Raw genomic sequence first — 18522 nt, forward strand, 5'->3', positions numbered from 1 at the left:
ACTGAAAGACATGGGAAGAAACATCACTACCTCACTCGCTGAATCCTGTGAACAAGAAGAGCCATTGCTGGCATGGCTCAGACAACTTTTAGTTTCTTAAAACTTATTCTATAACATGGTATTTTCTTGCTTTCCTAAGAACACCTCTGGGCATTCGCCCCTCCCCTCCCACTCCCCAGTACTGTAAAAAAACAAGACACTCCTTGTTCCTTTCATTGTTTTTATTCTTTTTGCACACATAGTACTTCTTTGACTCCCTAATTAACAGGACTTGGTTTGTCTTTAAGTAGGGTGATGGGAAGCATTTTCTGTCTGTGGTTTGTGCTGAGCAGATATTCTGCAGGCCTGTTGCATGTTCCTACCATGCTTTTGAGTGCTGTGGGCAGTTGATGACGTAACTTGATGTATTGGCCAGTAGGTATTCTGTGCGTTTTCTTCTCTGTGCACAAAAAGAATAAGCAGTTGGCCTGTTAAGAAACAATGTTCTGCTGAGAAAGCAATGAGTAAGACAGACAGGAACAATGCGGTCCCTTGTCTGTTTACCTCCCAGCTCAGGGAGTCCTCTTGCTGCCTCATTCAGTGCTGCAAATTTTAGTAGCACAATTCAGACCCCATCCAAGATTCCCAGGTCCAAGAGACATCAGGCACTGTTTCATCTTCCCCCTTTTTCGGTAGAGTGGCTTTTGAAGCAAGGCGAGGGGAAGGGGATTGGCAGAATACTATAAATTGGTGAATATTCTCTCACACACACAGGCATGGCAGATAAAATTATGGCTGCGGATAGTTGCTTATTAAGCCATGGGATTCTTGCCCCAGACTATGCGCTGATGTTATTGATCAGCATATGTTCTAAGTATAAGAAAAATCAGAAGTCCCAATTCTGTTCTCAAAACTGTTTAGTAAGAATTGCACCTATGCATCTGAAGACAATTAAAGTTTAGGTGTGCCTTTTGCTGAACTTGTTGAACAAGATTTCCATTACATTTTTACCTAGAGGACAAACCCATGACAGAGTCTGTATTTATTTCGAGATACTAATCTTAACTGACACAATGGCGGAATTCACCCTGTAGCATACAATGGTAATATTACACTACTCACTTCCATCGTACCCTCAAATGAAAGTATAAAATAAAATAATCTTCATCATAAGCAGCATTCCTTTCCTTATATTCTCTTCACTGGGTGACTAAAAGAAGCTCTTTGCATAATGTAAGAAAATATCATAAATGGTAACAGTAAGAAGACTCTACAAATCAAAGGTTCATCAGACAGAATTTGTGTATCTGTATGGATCTTACACTGGTTGAGTTAAATGTAAGGGAAAAGCCCACAGACATCATAAATACTAATACACCAGCCCTTGTAAACCTCAGTACTTTCTGATTCAGAACATTTTAAAAATCGCTTCAGGGCTTATGAAGAAAGACTCCAGAAGATATACAATTATGTACCCAGGAAAAAGACTACATGGATTTAGAGAAGTAAAATTCTAGTTCTCCTTTCTCTGAGTCTGCCCATACTTGTACAGTTTCACAGCAAGGTGGATTTGCTTTCCTCAGGCAGGAGAAATGCCACAAAGAGCTCTCAAAATAGGAACACAACAGTGACCTATTTTCAGTACTTTCATTCTTATTTCTAGGTCTACTGTATACAGTGTAATGAACATTGTAACGAACATTCAGCAGTGAAAAGACATCAATAACTGATGCAAGGACATTTGCTCACATACTGAATGCAACATTAAAAATCAGCTGAGAGACTGGATAACACCAGCAACAGACCAGGGGCTGACCTGCAAAGCACTTCACCTACTCAGGTGGCTAGAGCTGTCTGATCACATGAAATGAAATGAGTGACTGACCAGGCCGGAGTGGACATATATCACCCTCTTATTTTATTGTGTCTACATAGTAAAAAAACTCTGCAGGAACTTTGACAACTCTTGTGCAGAACTGCCATGGGTATGGATGGAAAAGATGAAGACTATGGACTATTTTTATACTTACACAAGTTTTGTTTAGTAATGGGATTGAACCACATTGGAGCAGCGGCATGGAGAATCTTGTAGTGTATCTTTCCTAAGGGCTTTGTCGTTGTGATATTTACAAACACTGAGATATATCATAGTAACTAATATAAACTAGAACTACCATCCTTCTACAATCTCGTCTGCTTGTGGAAGATCAGTATTTCTGTTAGGGAGGGAAAAAATCCTTCATTATTTAGTAGGTTTTTGCAAAGCTGGGATTAAATTCTTTGATTCCAAAAGTAAGAACTGGAAGTGATTTATTAAAAAGCATGGGTTATTTTTGCTAGCTTAGCTGCTTTTTCAAGAAATCTCCATTTATCTTTGGCAATCACTCACAGTTACATAGCCTGCCTTCCTTCACGCAAGTGTATTTCTGAGAAAACTTCAAGAACACTAGAATCTGTCAAAAACAGATCATCTGACCATGTACTTCCATTTTACAATAAATTATAACTTCTAGGGAGGAAACTGCTTTAGGTTAATTTAGCATACAATACAGGCTTCTTTGAAGAACTTAAAGGATAAGGAAGGGACACAGTTTGGTTTTTTTTTTTTTCTTTTTTAAAGTAGACATCTACTACATTCAAAAGTGATTTTAAAAAAATACATATGAAGAGAAAATGTGGACCTTTGACAGCTGAGCATGCAATGCTTGGTTTGCTAAAGGGGCATTTGATCAATGCACTTTTTTTTAAGGCCCATGTCAAAAATATAAGTCAGCCTTACAGTGGCATTCATATTTTGTAGATGTCATTTGAAAGTGCTAAGGGATCTTTCTCCTAAATGGATGGTCTCAACCTGAATACAAAGCATTCATTAGTGCCCATGTGCAAACGTTAATAAAGAAATAAAAAAAGGAACTGTCAGCCAGAAACCATGTGATCATACAGTGTTCTTTTATTTTAGCCAAAGCAAGCCAGCCTTGCTGTTCCCTCCCGCTTTGAAAATTTTACGTACTTTCTGAGTCAGTTCATCACAGAAAGAGACTTGTGGTGCCGAAGAACACAGTCACTTCTATTCCCGAGTTGCTGAATCACTTACCCGCTGCTCCTGCTAGTTAATAGTAGCTATTTTTAGTTTACGGTGGAAAACTCTCTCATGGTGACAATGAAATTTCAAAACAATTTGGGAGCAAAATTATCTGCCTCAAACGTCTGATGTGCTCTCACAGCGTGCAGTCGTTACGAGTGCCTTGCTGTTCACTCCCAGCACTGGTGATCTAGGTCACTCTCACACGCGGGATGCGGCATTCGCTGGCTCTTTCATAACTGTCTGTAAGAGTTCTGGGGTCATGTTTGTAAACATTGCTGCCATGTGCGCGTGAGCACGTGGTGAGACACCAGCATGACCTGGAGCGCCAAGTGGAGAGGTAAACCTTGGCACCAGCGTCAACATAGCTAACCCAACAAGTGCCAACTCTCTTGCTGGTGCACGTGCCCCTCGCAGCCTTGTGAAACACTGTGGTGGGATATCTGAAGGGCAAATGGGAACCTTTTTTCCAGTACGTGGTGCATGTGGATGTGTGCTAACATCGATGGTGCCCAGGCAGGTTCCTTTTCTCAGCCATCAGTAAATGGCAGTGCTGAATTGTTCTCAAGAAAAATAAAACTACTTTCTGCCCTAAGTCACTGAAATTGGAGCCAGCATGGTCCCACAACACAATGAAAACTGTGGCTCTTAGGAAGAAGAATTGTATAAGGGCATATTGCCAAAGTTTCCAAAATGACTTCAAAGACAGATAGCCGTGAGTGTAATAGCTTTTTGCTGGCTTTGCATTGATGAAATTAAGACCACGTTTCAGGCGTTTGAGGAAGTAACTCCTAAATTATTTGTTTATCGGTAGAGGTTGCGTGAAGCTAGATATGGCCAGTACAAACAAAAGTCACAAGTTTTCCATTTCCTCTTAGTGAGAAATTAGCAGATACAGCCACCCAAAGCCTACAGAAAGTTTCATCTCACCCTCACCATGCACTTTATATGCTTCAAGAAAAAAAATGCCCAAGGGGTAACAACCGTCTGCAGTCACCGCCCCTCCGTCCTATACCTGCTGTTCCAAGTGCAGCTCTAAGTCTCATTTGCTGTGACCTTTGTGGAGCGAGAGCCGAGAACAGGACAAAGAGTTAAAGTGTTACCAGTCCCTGCTGAGTCTGCACTTCTCAGCCATGCAAGCCAGAAAGAGGGCTGGAAGAGGGTGAGCAAGCAGCAGAGGGTAAGCGAGAAGGAGAATAAAACAAAAGGAGAAAAATAAATAGTGCACACCCCGAAACAAAACAGGGGAACAAATACAGAAAAATGTTTGTCTTTGAAGAACACAAACTTTTCTGTTTGTTTCCCTCCGTGTTGTTATATCTTGTAATCTGAACTCAAGGTACAGTAGATATAGGAATCCTTGAACTCTGAACTCATGAGGAGAGCAGCAAAAAATAAGTCAATAAAATTTTAGCTGAGCGTCTGGAAAGCAGCATGCTTTGTCTTTTTGTGCCTCAGCTATGGGAGGCCATTTAATGCAGCAACACCAGCTGTTCAAATCCCTCTCTTGCTGTGTGCCAATGGCCTGCTAAAACAAAGCAAAACCAAGGCAGTCTTCTCCAATTGATAATGCAATTGTGGTTTTGTGAGAAACACTCATTCACTGGTAAAATATTAGAAAGGACAAAGTCTTCGAAGCAAAGATAATATTTTTATTATACAATTCAGCGCTGAATTGGATGCCCTTCTAAAAAAAGGCATAAGGTCCTACAAAAAACAGCGAGTATATATACTAGTTTTAAACAAAGAATATAAATCTCTTCAAGGTTGCTCATTATATTTTTGGCGCATTCAACCATGTCCGGAGACTCCCATCAGGTTATTGTTGCCAACTGTATCTTGTTAGACAGCTAAGCATCATCTCTGGAAATCGTCTACATATTATTTCTCGATACATGACAGATTTCTATGACAAGATAATTAAACATGCACACCAGCTGCAGCAAAACTTAACTAATTCCCACAGCTTCAAACACTAGCTGCTCCAAGCTACTTCTGTTTTGTTGAGACTTGTCTCTTAAACGTGGACAAAAAGTGGTCCTTGGTTTCCCAGCAGGAAATAAAAAAAAAAAAGTCCCCATTCATTTTAACAGGCTTTCTAAAATCCTGCCCTACTGTAAGTGTTACTCAATTCCCCAACAGCATCTCTGGAAAGCAGAAAAGTACCTTCCTCGCTGTTGCGTGCATGTCTAGCTGGTGCTCTCCAGCGCTACTACTCTATCAAGCAATAAAGTTTCTATTTTTGACTCCCTGCGCATGACCTTGTTCTAAACCCCTGGCCAGAATATTGCTTAAATGTAAAACGAACAAACTCGAACAAGCTAGCAGACTCCACCAGCCCACCACAGCCTTGTCTTCGGCCACAATTGCTACGAGCAGACAAGGACGTGGGTGAAAACGAGGTGCTCTCGCAAGCTGCGCAAAGGGAGTTTGGCCCTGCAGCGTGGCAGCCTCCCTCTCGCCTCTTAATACATCACCTCAGGGACACCTGGGATGGTGTTTGTAAACAGCGCGGCCATGTGCACACAAACCACGCGGGGGCCGGCCAGCTGAACCTCCAAAATGCCATGGGGAGAGGAGAAACTGGGGGAAGCAAGTACAAATACTCCCACTCCATCTTCTTCCCAAGTTGTTTTCAGTGTTATCAGATCTCTAAGCATGGCAGGGAAAAATCCATCTGTCCTTCATGGTTAACCGCCTCTGTCAGTGTCCAGAGATGCTGCATGAACTAAATTACCCGTCAGATTTTATTTCCAAATGCATTTCACCATGGATTTTATCACAAATCTGTGAATGTACTGAAGTTACTGAAGATAGGCTCTCTGTTAAATGCACTACATACCAAACCAGGCAAGCTGAGCTATGACTGCCCACAGCAAAGGAACCCCAGACAACCAGAGAGAGACAACATTAAAATCTACCATCTCTGATTCAGGTCTAGGAGATAACGGGTGACTGTTGCACAGAAAGCTATGAATGCTGCTAAGGTGGTGTCACCTGCATGGACTTATGCATCCTGTCTCCAGCAGACAGATTGCTGACAAGAAATTAAAGCTGGTTTGGGGTTTTGTTTTCTTTGCCCCTTTGAGCTCTGCTGCCAAGCATGATGTCAGTATGAGGGTTCATGAACTCTGATGAACTCCTAATTGATAAAATAGATCAAAACAGGAGTTGCATGGTAGGCTGGAGTTGATGCACGGGAACAGTTCGCAGACTGTGGGAAATCTTGCCTGAATGAATAGGAGGATCAAAGGTATTAAAGGTTAATGGGAGTTACTGGAGTACCTACTTATTGAAACGACATTACACAACTTGGTTTCACACATTGCAATTAACCGACACAACATACTATTTTTAATTATAATTAGCTCATTGTGAGATTTCACTTATTTGTTTGGAGGTACGTGGAGACACCTGCAGTGCCAGTAAAACTGAGTTAGCATCCTTTCCTGCACCCTTTCTCACTGGTAGTGATGGGTTTCGACAGTGCTGCAGTCAAAGCAACGTGCAAAAAAGCCATCTTCTTCATCAAGAAGATAAACAACAGTATGAAATTTACTGGGTTGTTTTGAACGAACATTGCTGGTTTAAAGGTCCAAAGGCTTGTACAGGAAAAAAAAAAAAAAGAGAATGTGCTGTCAATCAACAGAAAATGCTACTGAAAACCAGCTTCTGAAAAAAAGTGAAAAGCTACTTGCTTCTGAGTCTAGTTTCTGTTTCTTAAAATTGATACTTCTGTTATCTTAGTAAGCAGAGAAAACTATCTATAAACCTCTGAATGAGCAGGAAGGAGGGTATCATGGGTAAAGCACTGGTGCTCAGGAGATATGGGTTCAGTTCCCAGCTACACCACAGCTTTCCTGTACGTCTTTTATGTTCTTGGGTTTGGGGTTTGTTTTTTTTGGTTTTGTTTTTTTCTTTTTTTAAAAAAAAAGAAGCACTGAAATGAATGGCTCCAGCAGGGTTTATACCATGTTGCATGATCTACGTTTGCCTTGGCTCTCAATTGTTGCTTATTGATTTCATGCTCTCTCTTACTCTTTGCATGTTTTGTCTGCCAATTAATATTAGCACCCCAGGGAAAAGACTGTGGCAATGCTAGTTAAGAATTCCTCTTACACACAGAAAGCAGGCAGCAATTGCAGCTTTGCTGTATTTACTGCAAATATTTAGTTCCTTGGAAGGAAGCTGCCTGCCTCTGCTTTGCGTTAGAAACAAGAGTTACTAACGCTGTGTCTCCTTGTGTGCTGCCAGACCCTTTCTCTGTCTCCTTTACTGAATTCAATAGCCAAACAGAACAAAAATTTGCACAGCCCCAAGAACAGTGGGATTGTTTCAGGGCTGGGATATGAGCTGCCTCCTAAGATGCAATAATTAATTTCACTCTATCCACTCTCCTTATATTTAGAAGCATCAGAGTTGCCATCCTGAATTAGACTCATGCTCCAGCTTGTCCAGCAAAGTATCTCCAACCAGCTAGTGGCAGGTTTTTTTCAAGAAAAAGCAGCTATTCAGTACATAGTTACAGACTTGTTCTTGCAGAGTGAAAACTTTCCAATCCATCAGCTAGAGTTTACACTTTATAGCAAAACCCATTTTAACTTACAATGCTTTGAAAAGTTGTTTCTTCTTTTAAAAAGTAAAAAAATTTTTTTTTGCTCTATACCTGCCTTAGTCTTTCCATCAATTTTTCTCTCCCTCCACCCTCAAAGAATAAAAAATACCCTCCAAAACATTCATGTCTTTCAGTTGCTACAAAGTATGTGACTGACTGGGTGCCTCACTCCTTCAAGTATCTCTACATAGGCAGACTGTTACAGCTCTAAACCCAAGAAAAATGAATAGGACTTTGTGAAAATGGCAAGGGCTGCCATCAGTTTGCAGATCACAAGTCACCTGATAGCACTGGGGAATATGAAAGTCACCTATACTTAACATATTGTCAACTGCACAACACAGGACAGTGGAAAAACACACAGAAATCCATGTTTTCCTACCTGGTCTCTCACTTTGCAGGCAGTATATGAAGTTAGTAACAGAGAAAGAAAATAGATCAGCACAATTACTTTTTTCCTACTACTTTCTCACATCTACAAAAGCTTCTTCTCTGCATTAAGAATTACAGGGAAGCAGAAAAGTACAGATCCAAGCTTATTTAAAAAGAATGAATGTTCTGTGGAAAGTATGGAGAGCATCATAGAAACAGAGACCTGAAAGGCTGCATTTTTCCATTTTGTGCTTTTTTCATGCTTAGAAAAAACAAGAGTGCTCTCCCTGTTTGGTCAATATTTTCATTTGTTCCCAAGTATGTGATGTGCGTGGTCACAAACTGACTGTGCTGGAATGGAGACACAGTAGCATAGGCTTGCTTTCCCCCCAAACGTCCACTGCTTACAGAAGTGTTAAATCTGACCCTTTTCAGTTGCTCAGCTTTATAGCAATACCATAACAGAAATACCTCAGAACTTTTGGGGCAGACAAACTTGAAATCAAACAAACAAGCAAGCAAAGGAGTGCAGTGGGAACAAAGAGTTGTTCATTTGAAAAGAAGGTATGTTAAGGTCTGTGTATGTGTATAATTTATATACACACCCACACCCCAACTTCTCCAAATGCCAGGGAGAGGCAAGTCCAATGTATTTTCCAGCTTTCACATGTTCTCTTTCAGGGATAGAATCATAGAATCACAGAATAACCAGGTTGGAAGAGACCCACTGGATCATCGAGTCCAACCATTCCTATCAAAATTGCACTCCTTTTATTAAGCTATACATGCATTTTAAGCTTCAAGGAAACATCTCACTTCTGTGAATTTTAGTAACTTTGGGTGAAGACAAGCAACTCGTGCTTTAAGGCAGCAATTCATTTTTCCTCATTTTACCATGAGCAGAACAGTAACGCTACTTACACACAAGAGGAAATAGGCAACCATTCTTTTCTCCTTTTTGCTTACATAAGAGCTGAAAGAGTTGTGTCCCCTTTGGCAAGTATAAAAATTGTATAAGTTCAAAGTATGTGACTTCAAACACAAGTGAAGTAGCACTGAAAGAACAAACAGATTAAACAAAGATGAAAAAAAAGTATCATGGGCATGAAATGGGGGCAAGTGCTGCATGAAGAGCTGTCTCTCATGCTCAGGGACAAATGAAGAACGCTATTAAAGGACACTGAAACTGAGGGCAAAATTGTCCTGGCAGCATCAGGCCCAGGGTTAACGTTTACCCTTTGATCTCTCTAACAGCACTAGCACTAAAAGTGGCAAGAGAAAGAACAAATAGCCAGTGCAAACTCAGAAATGCCTTTGTTACACATTCTCTCAGCTATTCTTTATTCTTGCTTGCTACCTTCTGCTACTCAGCTGCTTCATGAGTAATGGTACTGTGGGTCGAAAAGAAGTCAGGAAAGAAAACGAAAGGAGGTGAAGAGCTTGGTGAAATACAAGGAGGTTCTGGATGTGACCCAAATATAATATTTGTGTCTTGTAAATGAGAAAACAGGTGAAAAGGAAACCTCTGGAGTGTAATAACAAATACAGTGATTGTAACTGACATTAACATAAAATGGATGCAACTAAAGTGAACATACAACTAATAGCAGAAGTCGTGTATAACAAGATCTGCAACCGGCCTTTGTTGTATGATGGTGAATACCATGACTCATCTAGACAAATTCAGAATATGGAAGACACACTTGTACCAACTGCTTCCTCCCTATGAGTCAAAACCACTTCTTAGGATTTATTTTGTAAAGCAAGTGATGTGCTTTGCACACCATCCCAAGCACTTGCTGCAAAACTGCATGAGAAAGTCTGAAGGAAAAAAAAAAGTGCACTTTCCAGTCTAGAAAATAAGCGTTTCTGGATGAGGAGTTAGACCTCTGCTAATAGAGTGCCACAGTACATGCAGAGCATAGGCTTTAGGTATCTTCAGAGACCAGAACCTGTCTGACAGCTTTGGTTCAGGTCCACAGGGGAGGGCACGAAACATGTCAGTTGGGTGCTTCTCACCAGCTACAATGTAGTTTCATTTGTGCTTCCTGAAACCATCTTGGCAAGACAAACCCAATAATTACCATCACCACTCTCCCCTCCCCTCCTTTTTTTTAAAAAAAACCCAACAGATCAGTGGCATTATTCATTTGGTTGAGTAAACACAGAAATCTCCACCAAGCTTCTTATGTCTAATGGAGATCCAAAACTTGCCTTGCAGTGGTATTACCTTTCATAACAGCAATGTCTCTTTGTGTCAACATGTCTCATTAAGTAATAAAGACTTTCAGCTATTTGATTTTACTTATAAAGTTTGTACGATTCATGATTTCTTTTTGTTCTTTAGAAGGGAATAGTTCCATTATTCCGACAGGCAGTGAGTCATGTCTAATTGAGAAAAAAAAAATATATAATCATTTAAAGTAGGACTCTTGTATTGTGAAGAGCTGTTTTGTCATGAAAGCTTTTGGGAATCAAATTCCTTATAATTTTTTTTTAAGGGAGGGGAGAAACAGGGAAATAATTCGAAACCTTTTCAACAACTCCCTTAACCCTGTCTCATACTTGGGGTCATTCCATTCCAGGCAAATGCACCAACATAGCCCAGATTACACTCAAATAAGGGAAAGCACAGTGGCATCTGACAAAGGAACCAACGATCTAGAATGTAACACAGATGCAGAAAGCTCAGCCAAAATCCAAACTACAATAAATTTTCTTAAACTCTGCATTTCTTATTTCTTTCCCTCTCCTCTACATGCATGAGGACCAGGGACATTCCTAGAACTCTGTCCTCGCTGGCTGCGTCAACGCAGCTGCCGGGGATTCTGGGACACTGTTTGTAAACACACTAACCACGTGCGTGCAACCACATGGAGAGTCACCATTCTGACCTAAACATCTACCCACTTGGTAAGCCTGGCCATTACTGCAATGAACCCAAACACTTTTCTGACATGATATGACTTAAAGCAGCTCATGCCAAGACATTGGAAGACAGAGCTTGAGCTGTTTATGCATTATTGGAAAGGAGATTAAGCAAAGAAGTAGTTCAAATTTTAGTTAGCAAAACGTAAGTTTAAGAACAAGGTGGCTTATGTAGAAGAAAGAAAGCAGAAGTCATTGTCCCCTTTATAAGTCTGTGAAAAATTCAACTTAAACCTGGAAACTTCTCCTCCCCTATATATACAGCTGGTGAAACCAGTATTCATACGCTGGGAATCCATGTGAAACATGCTTAAGGTTAGAGGCAACACTGTAGAATACGGGAAGATATTTCACATGGTCTAAATTGCATCACAGTAATTAATCAGAAAGTGCCCAAGCTACTTCCCTGCACCCGTGGGAAATACTTCCAAGGGGTACTTGCTTATTTAGCTATTCCTGGTTATCCAAGCTATATAACCACCCCCTTGCTCACTTCTCTGAAACAGTCTTAAAAGATATGATGTACTTGATTAAGATTAAAATGCTGAATTTTCCTTTCTTGCTAAACTTGAGCATAGAACAAGCCTATTCCTTTCCACACTGCAAGAGAAATACTGCCTTTTTTTTTTTTCAAATAAGAGAGAAAAAACACACACACCGAGAATTAGGTCAGACTGAAGCCTCAGTACTGTATGCCCTTATTTATTTGTAAGAATAATCCTTCTGAGGTTTCTTGCCATAGGTATGCTACAAGGCAACAACACTCCAACTTGGAACCCTCCTCTCCACAGAAAACTTTGGTTTTGAAGGACAGCCTGAATTTTGTTCAGGTTGCTAAGATGATTCAGCTTTCTGGAAGGTGTTTGACAGAGATGAACAAGCCTGCTTGAAAAGCTACAACGGGAATCTAAGTCTTTACAGCTCTGAATTGTCAAAGTGTTTCTCAAAGCATAGCAACTTCCTTTAAATTGTCCCAAGAGTTAAAATCCTTTCCTGTGAACAACTGGTAGAACACTCTTTCTGATCCTCTTATTACATAGGGCATTTTTTCTTTTCCTTCATTTCAAGAACACCAAGATATGTGGGTGAAATTAGCTCTTCCTCCTATTTCTCAAACCTCATTTTTCTCTACCTTCCTTCTGTTACTCCCTGCTACATAACGTGAGGCACATTCCTAGTACTTTAATCCAAACAACCTTTTTTGGGTCAGTCATCAGCTGTCCTTGGGATCAGCCCAGCTAATGCTGGAGGTTCAGAATTTTATTCATTAGCCCCACTGCTTATGTCTCCACCCACTGAGTAATTGCCTGGGAAAAATAGGTGATTTTTTTTTTTCTGGCCTCTGAAGAGACTTGTCTACCCTAAGGGAAGGCAGAAGTGACTTCTTTTCAATGGGTGACTGAGATGATGATTACTCATGGTACTTTCCATTTGCAACACTTTATTATCTAGGATATTGGGACAAGCTATGCAAATTGAATATGCAAGCAGTGACGATCTGAAAGCGTAACAACTGGAACTATGGCAACTTGTTACTTGTTCAGTATTCAAAAGGATATTTTTCCTGCAGAATATCATTAGATGAGTAAGAAGGTATTCACTGCCTTATAGAGTATGAGATCGGAATAATGCCACAAGTGTGACTGATTCATATAATTCCCTTTTTGGCTTTCAGCCATAATGCAGTCATATGCTTTATCTCTGTTCAGACTAAAGCTTTTTTTTTTTCCCCCCCACCCCCCCTCTCTAAATAATGAATCATAGTACATCCCACTCCATTTCAGAACCAGCATACTGCCTTTCAAAATGATGTCACAATAATTACTGCTGCTGGCTGACTGCCTTAACAGCAATCAGAGAGCTGGACTAAACAAATACCGTATACTATTTGGCAAAACCATTTGTGGTTGTGTTCTCCAGCAGTTTCCAAGATAACCACCAACTCTACTTGGAACTTGGCAACTTTGTTCTACCACTTTCAGGCTCTGATTGTGAGGCTGCCTTACAGATGCTGTTACCATGCTTAGAGCTACTGCATGGCAGTTAAGCAAGAGAGGTAGAAGGGTCACTTACTGTGACAACCCAAATTTGACAGCTCATCTGAAATTCCATCTTGAAAAAATGGATGATTTTTTTAAAAAGGACCTTATCTGGCTTCTGTAGAAATTCAAGACACATCTTCCGCTCGGAACAAAACAGAGCAAGGGATTTAAAGTCACTGTTGAGGTACACTCTGAGAAAAATCACTTTACTGCCCATGCAAGTAACTTAGAAGTGAAGAGCCCCCAGTAATTCCAGACATGGTCGGTAACATCAGCCCAGCCCAAACATCATGTTTTTCAACACCTAACCAGTGGATTTGTTCCAAAATACAGCAAGGTTTGTTTTTCACTTTTTTCCTTTAGGGCTGTCTGGCTGTTGCTAGTATTTAAAGCAACCAAGGAACCGTCTAGGAGATGGGACTCCCAGCAGCATTTGAAGTGCTTGGGGCAAGTGGGAATGGTCCCTTCCAACTCCAGCAGCTGAAATCCCCATTCCAGCAGCAACTACAGGGTCTCCCTGCTTCTGCACACAGAAACCAAAACATTTACAACCTCCTAATTCTGTTATCCAATGCAGCACTGGTGCCAACAGGAGACCTTGGAAATCTGTCCGTCATAATAACTCCTCAGCAGGCACACATTTCTTGTTCTTTAAAGAATGTTGACGTGCCAAAGTCTAGGACCACGCGCACTGTATCAAAACAGTACCAGTTTCCCTGGCTAAAAGCCAGGAAGCGGCACAATGTCGAAGTCCTTGTTAAAAGCCTTACTACTAACAGTGATAATCTGGCAAACTCGGGATCCTCAGTGTCTCCCATTCAACCTTTACTTCTTTTGAAGATTTGTTAATAATTAGTTCTGATATGGGCAATACAAAAGGCTCCCTGAGGTTCCATGAATGCATTCACAAAGTTTTTTGATGTCACTTCCCAAAATGAAACAACTATGCCCACTGAAGATGACTTCAGAGTCCTTCGTTTCATGCAAATAGCTGCGTTAAGTCCCACCACCTAAACACTTATTTTTCATGACTTTGCCCTCCCTCTCTTTTTTTCCCCTCCTCCCCTACATGCTGGTTGCTAGACTTAAAATGCTTTCTGACTTCACTGGCAGGGTTCACACTATGCGTTCAGTAACACTGAGGAAGAGAGACAAAATATTGCTCAACAGTGATTTATTTACATTGGTTCCAAATTGTTGGTATTTTGTGGCATAAAAATCAAAGACATGTATGTTTTTTCAAAGTGTTAGCAGCAGCAGATCTGGCAGATCAGAAGTTCTTAACTTGCTAGATTAACTAATGTTTCCAAGACACAACAAACTTGAATATAATAGAAGATAGAACCTGAAGGCAGGAAAAGAAATACACAGAACTGTCTTAACACAGATGCAGCAAAATACTATCAGTGTTTGCATCCAGTTTTGACTCTTGAAAATAGCAACTGAAAACCAAAACGTCAAAAGGACAGTACCAACTGAAGTGCCACACGTTTGAGAAAGAGCTGAAAGCAGTAGTGTTTCTGTATGACAGTCTATGAAAAACTGTTACCTGACCACTATTAGTCTTTAGAAATGACATACAGATGATAATCTACACAGGAACTGCAGAAGCTTACTTTTATTTGGAGAGGTGCAAGAAATTAACTGTGAGGTGACCAGGAAAATAAAAACACATATCAAGAACGGAAGACGTTTTGGGAAATGCAGTTTCCCAAATTACACTGAGGTAGTTGAGGGGCAAGCAGTCCTAAGGGCTCAAAGAAACACTCTCATCTTCCATGGCTACTGGTAAAAGAAGCCAATACATTCATCGCACACCACTTAAGCAAATTTGTCTAACTCTCAAAAGAGAGGAGAAGGAATGATTTATAAGCTATGGTCAGCCTGCCATGCGGAGGGTATCTCTTAAAAGGGCAGTGTATACACCACGGTGTTGGTTTTGCCACCTCTAATTCAGTCAGATCTCCCTGTTAACTCGAGTTTATACAGGACTCACGACAATTAACATCTCCCTGTTGAATAACTTCGGCAGCCACGTCCTGTTTTGCATTTCACAACCTCTAGAGAAAGTGCCATAGTGGAATACACATACAGAGACACAAGTGAATGTACGTGTTACTACACTCACCCCCTGCTGCAGTAAGTCAACCTGCCATTAACATGCAAATCGAGTGGCCTCATTAGCCGATAAACAACACCCACTGACCTGCTTTCACCAGGGACAGTACCTCCTCATCTCTGAAACTCCTAAACTTCACATTCAGAAATGAAAAGGAAAAAAAAAATAAAGAAAAAAAATTGTGCTGAACTGATGGTATTCAGAGGTGCTGATCACTGCTCAAAGCCTTCACATTTGCATGCCACTCATCACGGAAAACAAATCTTGTGATGAGCTCTTTGGTTGCAACACTTCCATGGAAGCACGCTAGACCACATCACCTTTCCCTTCCCCTCACTGTCTGAAAAGGAAAATTACTTAGCAGAAAAGGGGCTGCTAATTTTCCAAGATTCAAACAGCGAGCCCAAAGCCTCCTTTTAACTAAGGGCACGAGAAGGACCGCCCGTGTCTCGAGGAGTGATTTAACGCCGCTAAAAGCCACGACGCGAGCACACGGTGCCGCGCGTCCGACTTACAAACACCGTGAGGTTGTTGCTCTTGTCTGTCATCTGGCGGGGAGCGAACCTGACCTCGCCGAAAGCGTTATTTTAGGGGAACACGCACGAGAAAGGATTTTTTTTTTAAAAAAAAATTTTTCGCTCTCTTCCCGTGGCCGCGTTGTGCAAGCGGCCCCGACAGCGGAATTTAGCAACACGGACAAAACGCGCGTGTAGACGGCACAGAAAAAAAAAGGAAGAACCTCGCAACGAGCCCACACCCCGCACGCACTTCTCCCGCGCCCCTAGGACCGGGTTTCACGCCTCCCTCCACTCCCTTCTTTCCCTTCTTTCCCCCGGGGCTGCGCCCGCCTTTGTGTTCGACGCGGGGCGGCACAAAGCCGGGTCCCGCAGCTGCTCGGTCCCCGCGGGTGGCGGCGGAGGGGACAGCGGGGCAGCCCCCCCCGCCAATTCCTCCATCCCCGCTGCCCCCATGCCCTGCGCGGGGGCGGCGACGGAGGGAGCGGTTCCTGCGGGTCACAGCGGAGAGGACAGCGGGACAGGGGGCGGCGTTGGAGAGGGAGCCCTGTCCCCGCGGGTCGCGGTAGGGAGGACAGCGGGGCAGCCGTCCCCTCGACCCCATCCCCGCCGTCTGCGCGGGGGAAGCCCGTGGGGAGCCCGGTCCCCGCGGGTCGAGGCGGAGAGGACAGCGGGGCAGCCCCCCCGCACCATTCCTCCATCCCCGTCACCCCCATCCCCATTCCTTCATCCCCCTCATCCCCTGCGCGGGGGCGGCTACGGGGAGCCCAGTCTTTGCGGGTCACGCTAGGGGGGGGACAGCGGGGCATCTCCCCCCCAATTCCTCCATCCCTGCTCCACTCCATCCTCATCCCCGTCCCCTGCGCGGGGGAGGCGATGGAGAGCCTGGTCCCCACGGTGGCGGCGGAGGGGACAGCGGGACAGGCCCCCCCCCCCCCCCCCCCGCCTGCCGCCGCGCAGACAAAGGCGCGGGGAGGAGGAGAAGGAGGAGGAGGAGGAGGGGGGGGCGGGCGGCGGGGGCGCCCCTGTCAGCCCGGCCGTGTCGGGGGGCTCCGCCGCGGCGGCCACCGCCTTTCTCCCCCAGCTCCCGCCCCGCGAACGCTCCCCGGGTCTTCAGGGAAAGGTGCGGGGGAAGCGCCCGACGCGGGGGTCGCGGTCTGACCTGTGCCTCGTCCCTCCGCCTCGCCCACACGCAGCACGCACAGCCGGGCGCCGCTCTCCCCGCTCCTACAGGGCCGCCATCTTGCTTCCTTCTGCTCCTTGACGAAAGCGCCCGGGCCCCCGCGCCTCAATATGCACGCGGCGCCCTGACGTCGGAGCCCGCCCCGCCCCCGCCCCGCACCCAGCGCCCACCCGGCCCCTCGGCAGCCCCGGCACTGTCCTCACTGCCGGCCCGGGCGCTGTGCCCCTCCGCCACCTCTGCCTCTGTCCCTCTCCTCCACTTCCACCCTGGACCCTGTCCTCATTGCCGCTCCAACAGTGTCCCCGCTGCCACCCCTCTCCTTGTCCCCACTGCCACCCTGGACTCTATCCCCACTGCTGCCCCCACACTGTCCCCGCTGCCACCCCTGTCCTTGTCCCCTCTGCCACTCTGGACCCTGTTCCCACTGCTGCCCTGACACTGTCCCCACTGCCACCTCTCTCCTTGTCCCCACTGCCACCCTGGACCCTATCCCCACTGCTGCCCCCACACTGTCCCAACTGCCACCCCTCTCCTTGCCCCCGATGCCACTCTGGACCCTGTCCCCACTGCTACCCCTTTCCCTGTCCCCAATGCCACTCTGGATGCTGTCCCCCACTGCCACCCCTGCCCCTGTCCCTCTCCTGCACTGCTGCCCCAGACCCTGTCCCTACTGTCACCCCCGACACAGTCCCCGACTGCCACCCGTGTCCCTGACTGCCACTGCCACCCTGGACCCTGTCCCCAATTGCCACCCTTATACTCATTCCCTCCTGCCACCCTGGACACTGTCCCCCATTGTTGCCCCCGACTGTCCCCACTGCTGCCCTGTCCCCACTGCTACCCCCAACCCTGTCCTTGACTGCTGCCCCTGTCCCTGTCCCTGATTGACATCTTGGACCCTGTCCCCAATTGCCACTCCTGTCCCCGTCCCCCATCGCCACCTCCAACCCTGTCCCCCACTGCTGTCCTCAACTCTGCCCTGACTGCCACCCTGTCCCCCACTGCCACCCCTGTCCCTGATTGTTGCCCCGCCTGAGGTTTATTTTTTTCCCGGCTGCAGCCGCGTTTTAGCTTTTTGGGGTTTCTGCCTCCCCTTTTCCCTTCTTCCCCTCGTCGTTTGTCCTGTTCTTGCCTCCCCATCCCTGTCCACACTGGGTCCCCACTCCTGCAGCCTTCCCTCCCTCAGGCGGTGGCACTTTCCCACAGCCTGGGACACAGGCTGCTGTCCCTGTGGGCTGGGGGCTGCAGAGGACGCGAGTTTTTCCTTGGATTGCTTTCCCATAGGCTTTGGGGACTGGTATTGCTACTCGGTACCCGAGTGGCAGCGTAAAAGAAAAGCCAAAAAGAAAAAAAATAAGTAATCAACACCAAAATTTCCCCAGGTTTCCCCAAAAGTGAGTCCTGCAGGCGCCTGGGGCTGCAAGCAAAGTGTGTGGCTCTTCATGCATCCCTAGTGAGCGAGACCAACTACATGGCTCCCAAACTCCGTTTTTATCGCTCTCCGCAAAAGAATGGGTTTCATGCCTTCACCAGCTGGAGCTGCAGAGGGAATCTGGCTGCCAGAAGTTAGGTTTGGCCCTTCCCTAGCCTGCCAGCCCTTTCCAGTGGGTAACAGGTTGCCGCAGCCGTCCCCTCCGCACGCTACCCCGCTCCCATGCCACTCACCACCATCCTTCGCCGGAGGAGC

At 44.7% G+C, this 18522-nt stretch overlaps 1 protein-coding gene across 1 annotated transcript in view; it reads right to left on the reverse strand.

Moving 5' to 3' along the window:
• Positions 1-16900, reverse strand: part of TET2 (tet methylcytosine dioxygenase 2) — a 74529-nt gene extending 57629 nt beyond the window's left edge. The window contains exon 1 of the mRNA XM_069855523.1: positions 16815-16900. The gene's annotated coding sequence lies outside the window, so the exon portion shown is untranslated. The remainder of the gene's footprint in view (positions 1-16814) is intronic.
• Between the last annotated feature and the right edge of the window lie 1622 nt (positions 16901-18522).

The sequence above is a fragment of the Phaenicophaeus curvirostris genome, chromosome 4 (assembly GCF_032191515.1).
Source record: "Phaenicophaeus curvirostris isolate KB17595 chromosome 4, BPBGC_Pcur_1.0, whole genome shotgun sequence".
Lineage (NCBI taxonomy): Eukaryota > Metazoa > Chordata > Aves > Cuculiformes > Cuculidae > Phaenicophaeus > Phaenicophaeus curvirostris.